Source organism: Balaenoptera physalus (assembly GCF_965194825.1).
Source record: "Balaenoptera physalus genome assembly, chromosome: 21".
NCBI classification, from domain to species: Eukaryota; Metazoa; Chordata; class Mammalia; order Artiodactyla; family Balaenopteridae; genus Balaenoptera; species Balaenoptera physalus.
The window spans coordinates 28555900-28575387 of NC_138902.1; the positions used below are offsets into that span (position 1 = coordinate 28555900).

A 19488-nucleotide genomic window follows, 5' to 3' on the forward strand; every position below is an offset into this window, starting at 1 on the left:
AACAGGTGATCTCAAGATGAAATAAGCACTAATAAAAATATGTTGAAAATGCAAAATTTATTTTAAGATATAATGAAGTGTACAAATGTGTTAGTGTGCTATTTTACTTTATAAAAAATGCTACAGTATATTAAAAAACATGTCATTTCAGGTAGTAAATTGTTGCTTCACTATCATACTGAAGGGAGAATCTGGCATGGGGTAATGAACATGAGTTTTTAAGGATTTAATTCAAGTAGTCCCTAAATGAACTTTAATTCCTCTGAGTCTTGGGTTTTGTGTTTTTTAAATAGGCATAATTTTACTTACTTAAGTTTTTTTTCTTGGAATCTTAAAACAAAGGAAGAAAATAAAGAACTCTATATACCTTAAGAATCTACATACTTTTTATCATTACTTTAATTGTATCAGTCTCCTAAGATTCCAAAAGAATTAATAACAGTTTTCAAATTATTGGATGTATCCTATATAGAGAATCTGAAAACATATATCAAATCAATAATATTTTTTTTTCTTTTTGAAAAACTGTGTGGCTTGTATGAATCTCATAATACTAATTTAATAGGAATGCATGTGAAGCACTTGCTATTGCCAGTATGGTTTCTACTTCTGCGCTGCTTCTACTATACCTACTATTACTACCACAACCACCATTATTACAAATAGAAGTTTACATATTTCCAGATGTTCTGTTTTCATTTGCTGACTATCAACTCTACAAAAAACTACCAGAAAATTTTGTTACAAAGAGGTTAAGTTCATTACAGTTATTGCAGTAAAATAGAATATCACCTTGACATCGTCTTAGTAGTGTCTCAGAAGGGGAAAATCAGGAGAAGATATTTATACTGTTTTTAGCTATGGGATATGTGATTTTTAAGGCAGTTCTTCAAAGACTTGAAACTCGTTGGAACTGGACAGAAATTATGATATAAAAGCTTTAGATTGATGGGCACAGTAGAGGGAGGCTCTTGAGTAAGTCTTGAAGAGCAGCCATTAGTCTTGATAAACAAGCTATTTTGCTTCCTTTAATCTTATCTACAAGAGCAAGTATTTTTCGGAGCAGGCAGTTAAGTTAGTTTTTCTTGTTTTCAGTAAATTTTAGCATAGGACCAGGGAAGTATGTTGTTTTAATATTTATAGCCATGAGGTTGAGGGAACATTCCAGAATTTGACTACCAATTTGGATTTTTGAGAACTAAAAGATGAGAAAAAAATTATAGGGAAAGTAAATGTAAATCACAATCAAAATGTTGCTAGCAACCCTCCCCCCAATCAAATTTATATATGCACACATACATAATGTGATCATATCAAGCAAAGTTATACATACTTTCAAGATATGAATATCCCATATTTATAATAGAAGTTAATGGATTGAAAAGGCTTTATAATGGGATATACTAGGTATTTTTCCATATCATAAATTTGATTCCAAAGGAATTTATTATTCCAAAATTTGAAAGATGAAGTCACAGAAGAGATGCCTGGATTAGAGGTGAGGTTTCATAAGACATTTGTAAGCTTGTATCTTTGTTTCACTAGTGTCTTTTGAGTTATGACTTAGGAAGACCAAGTTTGGATATTACTTTCTATTTACTGCTTATCCATATGCAGCAGAGAAGCCGTCAAAAAAGAAAAAAAAAATCTTTGAGTTATAAGTAACAATATTTCTTTGTAAATGCTACATGCAATTTCTCTACCCCTGTCATTTTTTTTTCTTTTTTTCTTATAACTCATTGCTGTTTATTTTTCCCTGTTGCACTACTTCTTTTTTATTGGGGTATGGTTGACATACAAAAAAGTTGTTCATGTATAGTGTATATACATCTTGATGAGTTTGAAGATAATATACACCTCTGAGACTGTCACCATAAATAATGCTATAAATATAACCTTCCTTTTAAATAATTACTTTTGAGAATACATATCGCTACTTTCAGACATATGTCAGCAATGAAACTGGTTTGAAAGTTGTATTTTGTTTAGAAGTTTCAAAATGTCACAGGAGGGAAGAGATATGGGGATATAGGTATATGTATAGTTGATTCACTTTGTTATAAAGCAGAAACTAACACACCATTGTAAAGCAATTATACTCCAATAAAGATGTTAAGGGGAAAAAAAATGTCATTCTAAAGACTTGGGGCTTGGGTTTTTAAGTCTGGTTTTAACTCCTGGATCTGGCATTTGCCAGATGTGTGTGACTGGAAAATTTAATTTACTTAACCTACTGAAGTCTGTTTTCTCTACCCTAAATTGGAAATAATGACACCTCTTACAGGGCTAGTGTGGGGATTAAATGAAGAAATGATAGGCAAATGCTTAACATATAGTAAGAGTTATGGGTTGAATTATGTCCCTACAAAAATTCACATGTTGAAGTTCTAATCCCCAGTACCTCAAAAGGTCACCTTATTTGGCAATATGGTCATTGCAGATGTAACAGTTAAGATGAGGTCATCAAGGTGGACCCTAATCCAATATGACTGCTCTCCTTATAAAACTGGGGAAAACTGTGCATAGAGACTTGTATGCAGGGAAAACATCACATGAAAATGAAGGCAAGTGAAGATCGAAGTGATGCTTCTTATAAGCCGAGAAATGCCAAAGATTGCCAGCAAACCACCCGAAACCAGTCAAGAGGCCTGGAACAGATTTTCTCTCACAGCCCTCAGAAGGAACCAGCTCTGCTGACACCTTGATCTTGCACTTCCAGCCTCCAGAACTGTGAGGCAATAAATTTCTGTTGTTTAAGCCACCCAGTTGGTGGTACTTTGTTAGAGTAACTATAGAGTGAAGGATCAGCAAATCTTTACCTCTTGTAGTTGTTTTACTGTTGCTCACAGATGATTCAGACCTTTTGAGTTTCATAAAATATATAAAATCATTTAAATATTCTTTCATAAAATCACCAAGATAAGTAATTTATTATTAATGAACAATAAAATTTCTAGTTGCTTTATGTTTCAACATTCTTATATTACTATGTCATTTATGTTTTATTCCTAGATAAGAAAAGATGTCCCCAGCATCAAATTTATGTAAAACAGCAAACTTTATTATGTTCTAATGGAAGCAAAATGATATTCTGTATTTTAACAACTCATTTATTTAAATGTGTATTTATAACCAAAGTTAATTGAATTATTTTATAAATATCTTCCAAAACATAGATTTACATATAAGCATTTTTAAAGTGATTGCTGAATAATTTCAAGACATATTCTTTTCTTTTTTGCTACACACTATTTTTGGAAAAGTGTAATCTAAAAAAAAATAATGTGCATTTTATTTCTTTTGCTAAGGCTATGAAAAGAAACTCACATTCAAATGACAATATTGTGAAAACTGGAGGTCTTGGGGCTAAAGAAAGATCCCAAAAAACATTTAGAAAAATTCAAGTATTTATTGGCTATGCCAGCTGGGAAGGTTTCTTAATTGAATGGTGTTTGGAAAGCAGCAGGAATGTACTGTCAAATGTATAAAAGTCAACATCTCTCCAAGAGAGAAGACAAGGAAGGGATTGGTATTTTATTACATACTTTCCTATGAGGTATTTTAAAGTAGATGTAACATAGCATTTATTATGACCTGAAAGCAGGGTAAATTGATAATTTTCTGGAGGATTCCTCATTGGAAATGACTTATAAGAGTGAAATTAAGATAGCATCAAAGCATTTTCTGTCATTATTACTACCTACTAGCACGGAGAGAAACACATAGCCCAATTCCCTCAGGAGCTTAACACCTAGCAAGAAATCCACTTTGCCATCATTTGAGTAAATTATATAATGAGAACAGGCATTTGTCAGGAATTTCATTTCCTTTTTTTTTTTTTTTTTTAATTTTATTTATTTATTTATGGCTGTGTTGGGTCTTCGTTTCTGTGCTAGGGCTTTCTCCAGTTGCAGCAAGTGGGGGCCACTCCTCATCGCGGTGCGCGGGCCTCTCACCGTCATGGCCTCTCTTGTTGCGGAGCACAGGCTCCAGACGCGCAGGCTCAGCAGTCGTGGCTCACGGGCCTAGTCACTCCGCAGCATGTGGGATCTTCCCAGACCAGGGCTCGAACCCGTGTTCCCTGCATTGGCAGGCAGATTCTCAACCACTGCGCCACCAGGGAAGCCCAGGAATTTCATTTCTTACAGCAATGAAAAGTAGCAGTAAGATAAGCCCTCTGTGATATTTTGATTTATAATAAATATGTGTTTGGTCTTCATCCCCATTTCTGGCACAGAGATCCCAAAACCTTTGGAAATTCTTAAGTGATGAGAGACAGAATGATGGTTTTTGTTACTTTAATAAGGTGACTTTTGGAAAGCCCCTAGATCACCTAAGGATGGGGGCTGGTCGCCAGGAGAACCAACCAGGTGATTAGAGGGTTGGAATTTTCAGTCTCAATCCCACCCCCAATCTCTAGGTATGGAGAGGGGCTGGAAGTTGAATTGATTGCCAATGGCCAATGATTTAATTGTTCATGACTATGTTATGAAGCCTCCATAAAAACCCAAAAGGAGAGGGTTCAGAGAGCTTCCAGGTTGGTGAATGCATGGAGATTCTGGGAGAGTGGCACCTCCAGAGAACATGGAACCTCTGCATCCTGATGATGGTGTCTGAGGATTGCTTGTGGTGTGAGGAAGACTGCCTCTCTGCCCCACACACACCCATTGGAATTGGGTCCAGGAAACTTAAAATACCCTCTTTCCTTTGAAAAATAAATATGAGGACAACAGTGACCCAATAATCAATCACTAATTCATTTAACAAATATGTACTGAGACCTGCTAGATGAAAGACAAGTAACTAGACACAGAGTGCACAGTTATGAATAAAGAAAATAAAGAGTCTGTTTCCATAAGATGCATCTACTATGGGAGACAAGTAATAAAAAATTATATAATCTATACATTCTGAAAATCTATGAAGGAAACAAAGTAGGTGTGTTAATAGTGAATATTGAGGGCCTGAAAGAAGGGAAAGTCATTTTGATTCTCGGTCAAAACTCTGAAAGGAAGAGTAATGTTGAGACTGGGACCTGACCGATGAAGAGAGCAAGACTTGCACCCAGCAGGTGAAGAGCATTCTAAATCCCTCCCTAATGAACATGTGCAGAAGTCCTAGGTAGGAAAGAACTTGCTATATATTCTGGGAAGAGGGCAGTAGGTTAAGGCCAAAGATACAATAAAGAACAAAGCACAGAAGGTGGCATTACAGGTCATAATAGGAAGCCCTGATTTTGACTTTAAAAAGTATTGAAATGGGATTGAAAGTTTTACAGCAGGAAGATTTTTAAGCCTATTATTTGCTTTTTTGATTTAGATCCTGTGTGGAGATTACTCTAAAAGAAGACTTGAGATTCAGTGGGAAACTGGTGAGTAGACCCCCACAGAGGTGGAGGACAGGTGATAATTATTTGAACCAGGCTGCTAAGGTTCCGAACTATTTTTTTAAATTATAACCTGTTCACATGTCACCCATTCAGTCTATAAATTAGAAAGGTTATCTCTACCTCTAAAAATGTGTTTTGGGCATATTTCCTGTTTTATTATTATTATTATGGAAAGTCTGTCTGAAATAATGTTTACCTTGGGTAGATTAGTACTCTATTACTCTTTCAAACTAGAAAATACAGGGAATTGCATAAATTTAACGTGTTATTGGAGGTGGAGTAAACAGAAAGTGATTTAGAACTGGTTCGGGGAGATGAGCGCACCCCCAAAGAGTAGTTACTCGATTGAGCAACTCAGAGGTTGGTGGTAACCTTTCCACGGATGGGAAAAATCAGGGAGAAACATGAGCCAATATGAATACGTTTTCACCTTACTAGTGTTCGTCTTTTGCTTTTAATATATGTTTAAAATGCAAGGGTGTTTCAGGTGGAATCTGAGTTCTGGTAGTCTTTATGATAATTAAAGAATTTAAACCGTTCCATTTGTTAGGCAGCCACTGTGCTTAAAGCATAGACCTAGAGTTTTCATCTCTTCTCGTTGTCGCTCCAATTTCTCACAGTTAAAAAAGTTAATTAATACAAAAGTGAAGGTGTGATGATTACCAACTTCAGTCCTGATAATTTACTTCTTGTTAAAATTGTTAGTTATGTTTCTGCATCTCTCTGTTTTTTAGCTTTATTTAGATGCATTTGAAGTGTATAAGAATAGGTCTTTTAAGCAAATTTAGTTATAAAACAAATTAACAAAAATATGCTTTGTAGAGCTTTGGTTCTTTGAAATGAACTGTGAATAAAGGTTCTGTGATCAAGTACCTACTGTTTTTGATCACGTATAGAAAATTCATATATGTTTCTTGTATGATTTATAATACAGATTAAAAATTTAGAAAATTAAGTAAAGCAATTGAACTTGATCAAATCAAAATAAAACAAAACCACTACTAACAGCCCAAAGTCCTATTTTCCTTTAACCCGAGTAGTGCCGATCTGGCTGCTTATGACCACCAGGACTGTATGCCTTTAAATGGAACTCCACTATCTTTGACAGTGTGTATTTTCACCCATTATATGCATGTTTGTTTGTATTATCAACAATAAGTTTCCTTTTTTTGATCAGTTTACCAAGAGGTGATGTTTGCTTCTTGAAACAAAAAACCTAACTGAATGCTTGCAGCCTTTTTCACATTCTGGCACTCTTGGAAAATCACAGTTTGTTCAGCATTATGGGATATGTAAATGAAGCTGGTCACCTTTGTCTATGGCCTCACAATATTAGGCACCCAAAGGGCTAAGGTATTCCAAATCTCACTCTGATTTAATCCATGGCATACGGATGTGTGAGAAGCTCTGCCCTGATATGTTGTTTCCTAGACTTACAATACATCAACAACAAATCCTTTTTAAAATTCTTTAAATACATATAAATACAACATGGAACTAATATTGCAAGTAAGACCATTGGCAAATACTGGTGTAAGGATCCCAGGAAATAGCACCATGTATCTGACACGGTAGCTTCTCTCAAAGAACATATGATCATGGATGTCCTCTTTAACTTTTCTGGGATTCAAACAGACTTTGAGCATTATCTAGAATGGATTTATACAAAATGTTGTGCAAAATACATTTAAAATTCATGATGACTAATACAGTGTCCCACTTTGTTGAAAATACAGGGAAATATAAAGATAGTGTTTTATGGTTTGTGTTCTCACATTGATTTCCTGATGGTCTGGCTTTTAAAACTGTTGCCTTCAACCAGTGTTTAGAATATCTTTGCTTTTTTGTTTCTTTCTACTTTTTTTAAAAATCTACTTTATCAGCCACAAAACTGCTCCTGTGATTCCTTATAGATGGTTTAGGTGAAAAGGGAAGTTCTGTGTTGATTATTACTTGGCAAATGCCTTCCTTTCTCCTTATTTCATTAATCAAGAGTTGTGAGGGTGCTGGTGAGTTCATGGTAAAGACATTTGAGCGTCATCAAATATTTACCAAGAGGCTACTTGATTTCAAAGTGGCACAGTATTTCTTTGGGATTCTGGCTCTCGCATTTACTGCAAGTGTGGTAAATAAGGGTATCCAACTTAGAATTATTGTGACAATTGCATGGAGTAATGTGTGTTGGGGGACTTATTTAGCACAGTGTTTTGCTATTTGTAATCATTCAACAAAGCATAACATAGAAAAATTAAAAGCTACTTTGGATGTTACAATATTACAGAGAGATTAAAAATCACAATCCTTTCGGTGACAAGGTAGAAAATAAAGGATAGGAAAAGAGTCTGAAAGAGTCTTGGCCCAGAGATGATCAAGTTCTAACTAGAAAAATGTTTGTGAAATTGGGCAGTAGAATTACCAGATGGTGTGAACGTCTGGAGGATATGAGATGAAGAAATGGGATACAAAACAGGGGATCCCAGAGTCTGTCTGTATTACTTTGTGGATGGTGCTGCCCCTTCTGTGCTGGGTTGGAAACACAAGCTTTAACAAAGTTATACTTTCAGTGAAACTGCAGGTAAGTTTTCACGGCAGCGTCTGTAAAGATTTCATTCCTCACACCTTTTCCTCTGAAGACCCAAGGTGAGTACAAACAGTCGTCTATGACTATCTGTCATTTATTGGCCTTTATGAAATTCCATGTTCTATAACCTGTAACATCTTTTAGGTACCTGTTTTTTGTTTGCTTGTTTTGTTCATGTTTACATATTAACCTGCTTGTAATAACTGGTAATATTAAGTGACCATATGAAGCGTGTGATGATGGTCAGTGTTTGGAGGATTAGAAAAATAATCTGTGATTTTATTAGGGGAGAGGAGAAAGAAAGTAAAGAGAAGAGAGGCATTTATTGACTGTCCTATAAACTTGAAACAACTGTCTACTCTTCATGTAAAAAAAACTAAATCATACAGTTTTTCACATGCATAATTCCATTTCTCTGTCACAGGGCCCAGTGGCAAGGTCAGGTAGAAAAATCACAGGATTGGAGATAAAGCACGGCCATTAATCACTGTGGTTTTTGCACACAATTAGCACGCAGCACGGGTTAGTCAAAATGGAGAAAATAGGAAAGGGGGTAACAAACCACCCCAAGGAGAAGTCCTGGAAGGAGGCATCTCAGTATGTCCTGTGGTCTCTGGTCCAGCAAGGGACAAGAGAAGCGTGAGTGGGAGGTCACCCTCTGCTCCTACGGGGCTCCGGCAGGGTCTGTCTGAGCCAGCTCTCAGCCGATGGAGTTGGCAACTCAGCAAAGAGCCTTTAAGTTGCTTGGTTCTGTGGTCTCTTTTTAAGGAGTCTGTCAGTAGAGTGTAATGGTTATGCCTCAGGGGATGTTGTCTATCAGTTGCTCCTTCTGTTCCAGTGACACACGTTGCCAAACAAATTTCTTATCTAACGTAATGCTCTCAGTTTATCACTCTAAGGCACTCGCAGTCCTACAGCTCATGTATAAATCTGTATTTAGCGCTGGTTCTCTTTTGGCTATGACATGAGTTAGATTAAATAAAATGTCTTAGCCTTGCTTTCTTCTTTAGGATAGATCAGTGTATTGCAAAGGGTTTTCTGTGAAGTACTATTTCTGAAGATGCTCCTCAGAAAAGTGTTCTAGGATCACACGTGAGTGCAAAATGCTACACAAAGTACTATGGGCTTAGAGAGTCACGACGCACATGGCATTTTAAAGGCTCTGAGAGGATAGTCAAAAGTGGAAAAAAAGAAAAAAAAGAAAGAAAAAAGCTTAGCTTTGTTCAACTTGGTTTTTTCAAACCTGTTTAATGATGTACCATCTTCTTTATCTACTATCTCAGAAATACTGAGATAGAAGATCATTGAAAATACCTTTCAGAGGTAAATGTTAATGGTAGTTTTTCCAAGTCCTCAACAGAAATAAGGTATGCTTTAGTGAAGGCTCTTGATTGCAAGAAACATGAATCTAGCCCAATGAGATTAAATAGAAAAGAAAATTCAGTAGATTATACAAATTTGGGATGAAAATAAAGAGGAGGGATGCAGCAGAACCTCAGGAATAAAATAAACCCAGGCAGTTGAATAAGATTCTTTCTTCACCTTATATCTCTCGTTTCTTCTGCATGCCTAGGCCTGGCATTATCTTTTTTCTTAGTCTACGTGGTTGAAAGCTTGGTTATAACAAATTCCAAGTTTACATGTTCCTGTTCAGTCTCCTGGAGAAACCCTCCATCAAATTTTTCTAGCTTCAATATAGCATTTTTGTGGAAAGCTGATTTGCCCAGCTTGAGTCAAGGACCCATACCTGGGCATATTGCCTGTTACCAGATAAATGAGGTCCTGTTGTAAAACCATGACGCCTCCTATTGTAGCATGTAAATGGAGCAAGGAAAAGCAAGGTGATTCCTCCAGATATGGGGGAGTGAACTGGGCACAGAGAACAATAGCTATAAGTATGTGGTCAGTACAAGATTTATTAACCGAATAGCCACATTTTAGGAATTGGAAAAAAACTGCAAAGCCAACTCTGATTCAAATTCAAATTTGGGGCCAAGGATTTTTATAATTACAGTAACGTTTGAATATGTAGTCTGGAAACATTTACTGTTAACAAGAGAAATAATGACTGGTCCAGTGTTGTTGTATATCTTCCCCAATTGACCTGAATCTATAGTGTATATAATAGAATATTTGAGAAGTACTTAACTCTAAAGATAATTATCTCCTCATGTCCTTACTTAAGTCTCTGGAAGTATTGCTCTAAAATTTTCCAGGCAGTAGGCAAAAACTAATGAGTGTTCTGTGAGTCTTTTGGGGACCAGTCAACCACTGTTGACTATCAACAGCTTAGCCATCACTGAGAAAAGCAAGATTCAACTTAGCTCCTTCTTGAGGGCAAGAATTCAAAATGTTAGGCCGGTATATGTACTGAAGTTAATTTTGTATCAGGAATACATTTTTTCCACATCCATATTATTTGTACTTCTTTTAGGAAGGGAAAATTTTTCTCTAAAGCTCAACTTGATGCAATTAATTTCATTAGGTCCACTTAATTAATTTTAGATAATTGATAAATTTGTCACATTACTGAAATAGCTGAAGTTGTCACATTCCATGCACACTATGCTTCTGGGAAAGAAATAAGAACCATTCTAGAATATTCAACAATGTCAGTTCTCAGCTCTCAGGTTTCCTGCAAATCCAATGGTTTAGTGTAACATCAATGTACTGTGAATATATGGGTTTTCCTAGAAGCAAATACTCTCAAGCACATGGTTCATAGAGATTATCGAGGATTGTTTATTTCCTAGCTTCTATATGTCTTCTTAACCAATACCTGAAGCATCTTTCCCCCTTCACAAAAGCTTTATCCCACCTTGCATGCCTGAATTAACATGGCGATTTACAAGGCTCTAGATCAGGTGATTCAGGACTAAGTAAAACTATTGACAATCTGGTTCTGATTTTAGTCCAAGTGGGAGAAGCTGGACTTTGATCCTGAAATAAAAACTCCATTTCAAATTATACTTTTCATAATCACCATAGTAATAATAACACTGATGTGTTCTTTTTTTTAAATGAAGGTTTTTATTCAGTACCCTTGCCAAAAGACCATTCACAAAGAGTCTACTAAGAATCAAGTAAACATAGTTTCAGATTCGTTGCTATTAGCTTAAAATAATTCTGACTGATGTGTTCTTCTTGTTTGCTAGGTTCCATGTGTGTTTGTGCATATATTCTCTCTCTTTCTCTCTCTCTCTCTCTATGTATGTATTTATGTATGTATTTATTTATTTATTTATTCATCATAATAAACCAGTGAGGTATATATCGTTATTTGTACTTTAACATCAAGATACTGAGTTATAAGAAAGTTAAATAACTTAGACAAGGTGATATGGATGTAAGTGACAGACACAGGACTTGAAATTGACACTGACTCCAAATTCCATATCAGGAAATTGAAAGAGGTAATACACATAAACAATTTTCAGTAATATTAATTGTTTTTGTTATTTTTACTATGCATGCAGTCTTCCCCTCTGGGTATTCTGTGCTTCATTTCTGACCTACACAATTCCTAGAAATCTAACTCTTGTGAGATTTGTTTCTGCCTTGCTTTTGCTGGCTGACCTTGTTCTAAGGTATAAACTATGGCTTTGTCTCAGACCACCATCACAGTTTCTGGGGCCAACTACCTAAGTACGTTCTAACCAGTTATTGTGGAAGGTGCAGACCCATGAATTGATTTCATGCTTCTTCCTATCTCAGTTTACTCTTAAAAACATCACTGTTTATTCCTGCTTGGATTTCCATGAGACTAAATATCTATTTTCTTTCTTGTCATATTCCCTGGATACCTTCTCTGGCGCCCACTCATTGATTCTGTCCCTAAGAGTTAGAGCAAACTTTAAATATCATCTAAACTCTGACATAGAGTAAAAGGGTGTGTTATTAACTAATAATTATGCTGGACTACAGATATACATTGACTATGTCCTGAGAAAAAGAGGTTGCATGGTTACTCTACTTTTGTGGACTTCAACCCTACAGACTATCACTACATATTGATGTAAGTCCTATCTACTGAATCTTCGACTAGAATTTCTGTTGTTAACAAATCATTTAAAATTTTATAACACTAATTATAAAAACTGCATTTATTGACCTATATAAGACATATAAATCATTATGCTAATCCTGTATATGGAACTGATTTATCCTTGTGTAAAATACTGGTAAGTACTGTATTGTAATTGTGACCAATTTTTTATATATGAAAGAGTATTGCTTAGAGGTTAGTTCTCTTGTGCCAAGCTTATTCCTACAGTTTGTGGCGTCTATATTTTAACAGATTTTGACAAAATTGGGAATATTTTAGTTGTTGATTATCCTTCTGAGACATATTCTCTTCATCTAATGAGATTAATAAGATGGTTCCTGTCTTAGAAGACACTTGTACAATTTGCTTGTGTAGATAAGAGAGTAGTCAAGAGTCCCCAAGTGTGTGATAAAATTCATGTGACAGACATTGTCCTGAGGAAAGATAATTCAATAGACAGTTTTATCAAGGATACAAAGAATGGTGTGGACCATATGACCATTGCCAGAAAAAAAATTCTGCTGGCTGCACCACACATGAAAGTCCATAGGACATATTTGGAACTGACGGAAGAAGAAACAGGGATTGCAAAGACCAAAAAAAAACAAAACAAAAATAAAAACTAAAAACAAAACAAACCAACAGGGACTTCCCTGATGGTCCAGTGGTTAAGACTCCATGCTTCCGATGCAGGGGTTCCGAGTTTGATCTCTGGTTGAGGAAGTAGGATCCCACATGCCACATGGCCTGGCCAGTAAATAAATAAGTAAATAAACAGTAACACTCCACAACTAAAACAAATAAACAAAAAAACAACAACAAAAAAAACCAAACCTGCCTCAGTTGAGGAGTATAAAAATATTACCCTTCAGACTATACTACAAAGCTACAATAATCAAGAGAGTATGGTACTGGCACCAAAACAGAAATATAGATCAATGGAACAGGATAGAAAGCCCAGAGATAAACCCACACACATATGGTCACCTTGTTTTTTATAAAGGAGGCAAGAATATACAATGGAGAAAAGACAGCCTCTTCAATAAGTGGTGCTGGGAAAACTGGACAGCTATATGTGAAACAATGAAATTAGAACACTCCCTAACACCATACACAAAAATAAACTCAAAATGGATTAAAGAGGGGATTTGGTTCAAGATGGCGGAGTACAAGGACGTGCTCTCACTCCCTCTCACAAGAGCACTGGAATCACAACTAACTGCTGAACAATCATGAAGAGGCAGACACTGGAACTCACCAAAAAAGATACCCCACATCCAAAGACAAAGGAGAAGCCACAATGAGACGGTAGGAGGAGCGCAATCACAATAAAATCAAATCCCATAACCGCTGGGTGGGTGACTCACAAACTGGAGAACACTTATACCACAGAAGTCCACCCACTGGAGTGAAGGTTCTGAGCCCCACATCAGGCTTCCCAACCTGGGGGTCCAGCAACAGGAGGAGGAATTCCTAGAGAATCAGACATTGAAGGCTAGCAGGATTTGATTGCAGGACTTCAACAGGACTAGGGGAAAAGAGACTCCACTCTTGGAGGGCACACACAAAGTAGTGAGCACATGAGGACCCAGGGGAAGAAGCAGTGACTCCATAGGAGACTGAACCAGACCTACCTGCTAGTGTTGGAGGGTCTCCTGCAGAGGCGGGGGATGGCTGTGTCTCACCTTGAGGACAAGGACACTGGCAGCAGAAGTTCTGGGAGATACTCCTTGGCTTGAGCCCTCCAGGTAGGCTCCAGTGTTGGGTTGCCTCAGGCCAAACAACCAACAGAGAGGGAACCCAGCCTCACCCATCAGCAGACAAGTGGATTAAAGTTTTACTGAGCTCTGCCCACCAGAGCAACAGCCAGCTCTACCCAACACCAGTCCCTCCCATCAGGAAACTTCCACAAGCATCTTAGATAGCCTCATCCACCAGAGACCAGACAGCAGAAGCAAGAAGAACTACAATCCTTCAGCCTGTGGAACAGAAACCGCATTCACAGAAAGACAGACAAGATGAAAAGGCAGAGAGCTATGTACCAGATGAAGGAACAAGGTAAAACCCCAGAAAAACAACTAAATGAAGTGGAGATAGACAACCTTCCAGAAAAAGAATTCAGAATACTGATAGTGAAGATGATCCAGGACCTCAGAAAAAGAATGGAGGCAAAGATCGAGAAGATGCAAGAAAAGTTTAAGAAAGACCTAGAAGAATTAAAGAACAAACAAACAGAGATGACCAATACAATAACTGAAATGAAAACTACACTAGAAGGAATCAATAGCAGAATAACTGAGGCAGAAGAACAGATAAGTGACCTGGAAGACAGAATGGTGGAATTCACTGCTGTGGAACAGAATAAAGTAAAAAGAATGAAAAGAAATGAAGGCAGCCTAAGAGACCTCTGGGACAACGTCAAATGCAACAACATTCACATTATAGGGGTCCCAGAAGGAGAAGAGAGAGAGAAAGGACCAGAGAAAATATTTGAAGAGATTATAGTCGAAAACTTCCCTAACATGGGAAAGGAAATAGCCACCCAAGTCCAGGAAGCACTGAGAGTCCCATACAGGATAAACCCAAGGAGAAACATGCTGAGACACATAGTAATCAAATTGGCAGAAATTAAAGACAAAGAAAAATCATTGAAAGCAACAAGGGAAAAACGGCAAATAACATACAAGGGAAATCCCATAAGGTTAACAGCTGATTTCTCAGCAAAAACTCTACAGACCAGAAGGGAGTGGCATGACATATTTAAAGTGATGAAAGGGAAGAACCTGCAACGAAGATTACTCTACCCGGCAAGGATCTCATTCAGATTCGATGGAGAAATCAAAAGCTTTACAGACAAGCGAAAGCTAAGATAATTCAGCACCACCAAACCAGCTCTACAACAAATGCTAAAGGAACTTCTCTAAGTGGAAAACACAAGAGAAGAAAAGGACCTACAAAAACAAACCCATAACAATTAAGAATATGGTAATAGGAACATACATATCGATAATTACCTTAAACATGAATGATTAAATGCTCCAACCAAAAGACATACACTGGCTGAATGAATACAAAAACAAGACCCATCTATATGCTGTCTACAAGAGACCCACTTCAGACCTAGGGACACATACAGACTGAAAGTGAGGGGATGTAAAAAGATATTCCATGCAAATGGAAATCAAAAGAAAGCTGGAGTACAATACTCATATCAGATATAATAGACTTTAACATAAAGAATGCTACAAGAGACAAGGAAGGACAATACATAATGATCAAGGGATCAATCCAAGAAGAAGATGTAACAATTATAAATATATATATGCACCCAACATAGGAGCACCTCAATACATAAGGCAACTACTAACAGCTATAAAAGAGGAACTCAACAGCAACACAGTAATAGTGGGGGACTTTAACACCTCACTTACACCAATGGACAGATCATCCAGACAGAAAATTAATAAGGAAACACAAGCTTTAAATGACACAATAGACCAGACAGATTTAATTGATATTTATAGGACATTCCATCCAAAAACAGCAGATTACACTTCTCAAGCGTGCACGGAACGTTCTCCAGGATAGATCACATCTTGGGTCACAAATCAAGCCTCAGTAAACTTAAGAAAATTGAAATCATATCAAGCATCTTTTCTGACCACAACGCTATGAGATTAGAAATCAATTACAGGGAAAAAAACGTGAAAACCACAAACACATGGAGGCTAAACAATACATTACTAAATAACCAAGAGATCACTGAAGAAATCAAAGAGGAAATCAAAAAAATACGTAGAGACAAATGACAATGAAAACATGATTATCCAAAACCTATGGGATGCAGCAAAAGCAGTTCTAAGAGGGAAGTTTATAGCAATACAATCCTACCTCAAGAAACAACAAACATCTCAAATAAAAAATCTAACCTTACACCTACAGGAACTAGAGAAAGAAGAACAAACAAAACCCAAAGTTGGTAGAAGGAAAGAAATCATAAAGATCAGAGCAGAAATAAATGAAATAGAAACAAAGAAAACAATAGCAAAGATCAAAAAAACTAAAAGCTGGTTCTTTGAGAAGATAAACAAAATTGATAAACCATTAGCCAGACTCATCAAGAAAAAGAGGGAGAGGACTCAAATCAATAAAATTAGAAATGAAAAAGGAGAAGTTACAACAGACACCGCAGAAATACAAAGCATCCTAAGAGACGAGTACAAGCAACTCTAAGCCAATGAAACAGACAACCTGGAAGAAATGGACAAATTCTTTGAAAGGTATAACCTTCCAAGACTGAACCAGGAAGAAACAGAAAATATGAACAGACCAATCACAAGTAATGAAATTGAAACTGTGATTAAAAATCTTCCAACAAACAAAAGTCCAGGGCCAGATGGCTTCACAGGTGAGTTCTATCAAACATTTAGAGAAGAACTAACACCCATCCTTCTCAAACTCTTCCAAAAAATTGCGGAAGAAGGAACACTCCCAAACTTATTTTGTGAGGCCACCATCACCCTGATACCGAAACCAGACAAAGATACTACAAAAAAAGAAAATAACAGACCAATATCACTGATGAATATAGATGCAAAAATCCTCAGCAAAATACTAGCAAACAGAATCTAACAACATATTAAAAGGATCATACACTATGATCAAATGGGATTTATCCCAGGGATGCAAGGATTCTTCAATATATGCAAATCAGTGTGATACACCATTTTAAGAAATTGAAGAATAAAAACCATGTGATCATCTCAATAGATGCAGAAAAAGCTTTTGACAAAATGCAACACCCATTTATGGTAAAAACTCTCCAGAAAGTGGGCATAGAGGGAACCTACCTCAACATAATAAAGGCCATATTCCACAAACGCACAGGAAATGGTGAAAAACTGAAAGCATTTCCTCTAAGATCAGGAACAATACAAGGATGTCCACTGTCACCACTATTATTCAACATAGTTGTGGAAGTCCTAGCCACAGCAATCAGAGAAGAAAAAAGAAATAAAAGGAATACAAACTGGAAAAGAAGAAGTAAAACCGTCACTGTTTGCAGATGACTTGATACTATACATAGAGAATCCTAAAGATGCCACCAGAAAACTACTAGAGCTAATCAATGAATTTGGTAAAGTTGCAGTATACAAAATGAATGCACAGAAATCTCTTGAATTCCTATACATTAATGGTGAAAAATCTGAAAGAGAAATTAAGGAAACACTCCCATTTACCCTTGCAACAAAAAGAATAAAATACCTAGGAATAAACCTACCTAGGGAGACAAAAGACCTGTATGCAGAAAACTAGAAGACACTGATGAAAGAAATTAAAGATGATACCAACAGATGGAGAGATATACCATGTTCTTGGATTGGAAGAATCAATATTGTGAAAATGACTATACTACCCAAAGCAATCTACAGATTCAATGCAATCCCTATCAAATTACCAATGGCATTTTTTACAGAACTAGAACAAAAAATCTTAAAATTTGTCTGGAGACACAAAAGACCCCGAATAGCCAAAGTGATCTTGAGGGAAAAAAACGGAGCTGGAGGATCAGACTCCCTGAGTTCCGACTATACTACAAAGCTGCAGTGATCAATACATTATGGTACTGGCACAAAAACAGAAATATAGATCAATAGAACAAGATAGAAAGCCCAGAGATAAACCCACACATCTGTAGTCAACTAATCTATGACAAAGGAGGCAAGAATATACAATGGAGAAAAGACAGTCTCTTCAATAAGTGGTGCTGGGAGAACTGGATAGCTACATGTAAAAGAATGAAATTAGAACACTCCCTAACACCATACACAATAATAAACTCAAAATGGATTAAAGACCTAAATGTAAGGCCAGACACTATAAAACTCTTAGAGGGGAACATAGGCAGAGCACTCTATGACATAAATCACAGCAAGATCCTTTTTGACCCACCTCCTAGAGAAATGGAAATAAAAACAAAAATAAACAAATGGGACCTAATGAACCTTAAAAGGTTTTGCACAAAAAAGGAAACCATAAACAAAACGAAAACACAACCCTCAGAGTGGGAGAAAATATTTGCAAACGAATCAACGGACAAAGGATTAACCTCCAAAATTTACAAGCAGCTCATGAAACTCGATATTAATAAAACAAACAACCCAATCCAAAAATGGGCAGAAGACCTAAATAGACATTTCTCCAAACAAGATATACAGATTGCCAACAAACACATGAAAGAATGCTCAACATCACTAATCATTAGAGAAATGCAAACCAAAACTACAATGAGGTATCACCTCACACCAGTCAGAATGGCCATCATCAAAAAATCCACAAACAATAAATGCTGGAGAGGGTGTGGAGAAAAGGGAACCCTCTTGCACTGTTGGTGGGAATGTAAATTGATAACAGCCACTATGGAGGACAGTATGGAGGTTCCTTAAAAAACTAAAAATAGAAGTACCATACGACCCAGCAATCCCACTACTGGGCATATACCCTGAGAAAATCATAATTCAAAAAGAGTCATGTACCACAATGTTCATTGCAACTCTGTTTACAGTAGCCAGGACATGGAAGCAACCTAAGTGTCCATCAACAGATGAATGGATAAAGAAGATATGGTACGTATATACAATGGAATATTACTCAGCCATATAAAGAAACAAAATTGAGTTATTTGTAGTGAGGTGGATGGACCTAGAGTCTGTCATACAGAGTGAAGTAAGTCAGGAAGAGAAAAACAAATACCGTATGCTAACACATATATATGGAATCTAAAAAAAAGAAAAAAATTAGTTCTGAAGAACCTAGGGGCTGGACAGGAATAAAGACGCAGACATAGAGAATGGACTTGAGGACACGGGGAGAGGGAAGGGTAAGCTGGGACGAAGTGAGAGAGTGGCATGGACTTATATATACTACCAAATGTAAAATAGATAGCTAGTGGGGAACAGCCACATAGCACAGGGAGATCAGCTCAGTGCTTTGTGACCACCTAGAGGGGTGGGATAGGGAGGGTGGGAGGGAGATGCAAGAGGGAGGGGATATGGGGATGTATGTATATGTGTAGCTGTTTCACTTTGTTATAGAGCAGAAACTAACACACCATTGTAAAGCAATTATACTCCAATAAAGATGTTAAAAATAATATATATTACCCAGAGCAAGAGACTGTTCCTTGATGATTCTGCTAAATCAGACCTCTTGCTGCTCATCCCTAGGACCCATGGCCCAGAGCTCATTCCACGAAACCTGCCACATTGCTTACTTGTCTTGATTGCACAAAGCTTTCCATTTTCCCTACTCATGGATTAGTACCTACCAATATATGAAGTACAGATATTTACTCATAATTTCCTTTTCCTATTGAACATATATGTTAATTTTTAAACAGATTTAGAAAAGAAGTCATTTAAAATACTCTGTCGATTGTTTTGCCAATCAACATTTATGTAATTCATCTCAGTG

General features: G+C 36.7%; 1 long non-coding RNA gene across 2 annotated transcripts in view; it reads left to right on the forward strand.

Annotated features, from left to right (window-relative positions):
* The window catches only part of LOC309651652, a 647179-nt gene that overhangs the window by 280162 nt on the left and 347529 nt on the right, over positions 1-19488 (forward strand). For both annotated transcript variants that reach the window (XR_014258279.1, XR_014258280.1), the window contains exon 4: positions 5320-5371. This is a non-coding gene — a long non-coding RNA (uncharacterized lncRNA). The remainder of the gene's footprint in view (positions 1-5319; positions 5372-19488) is intronic.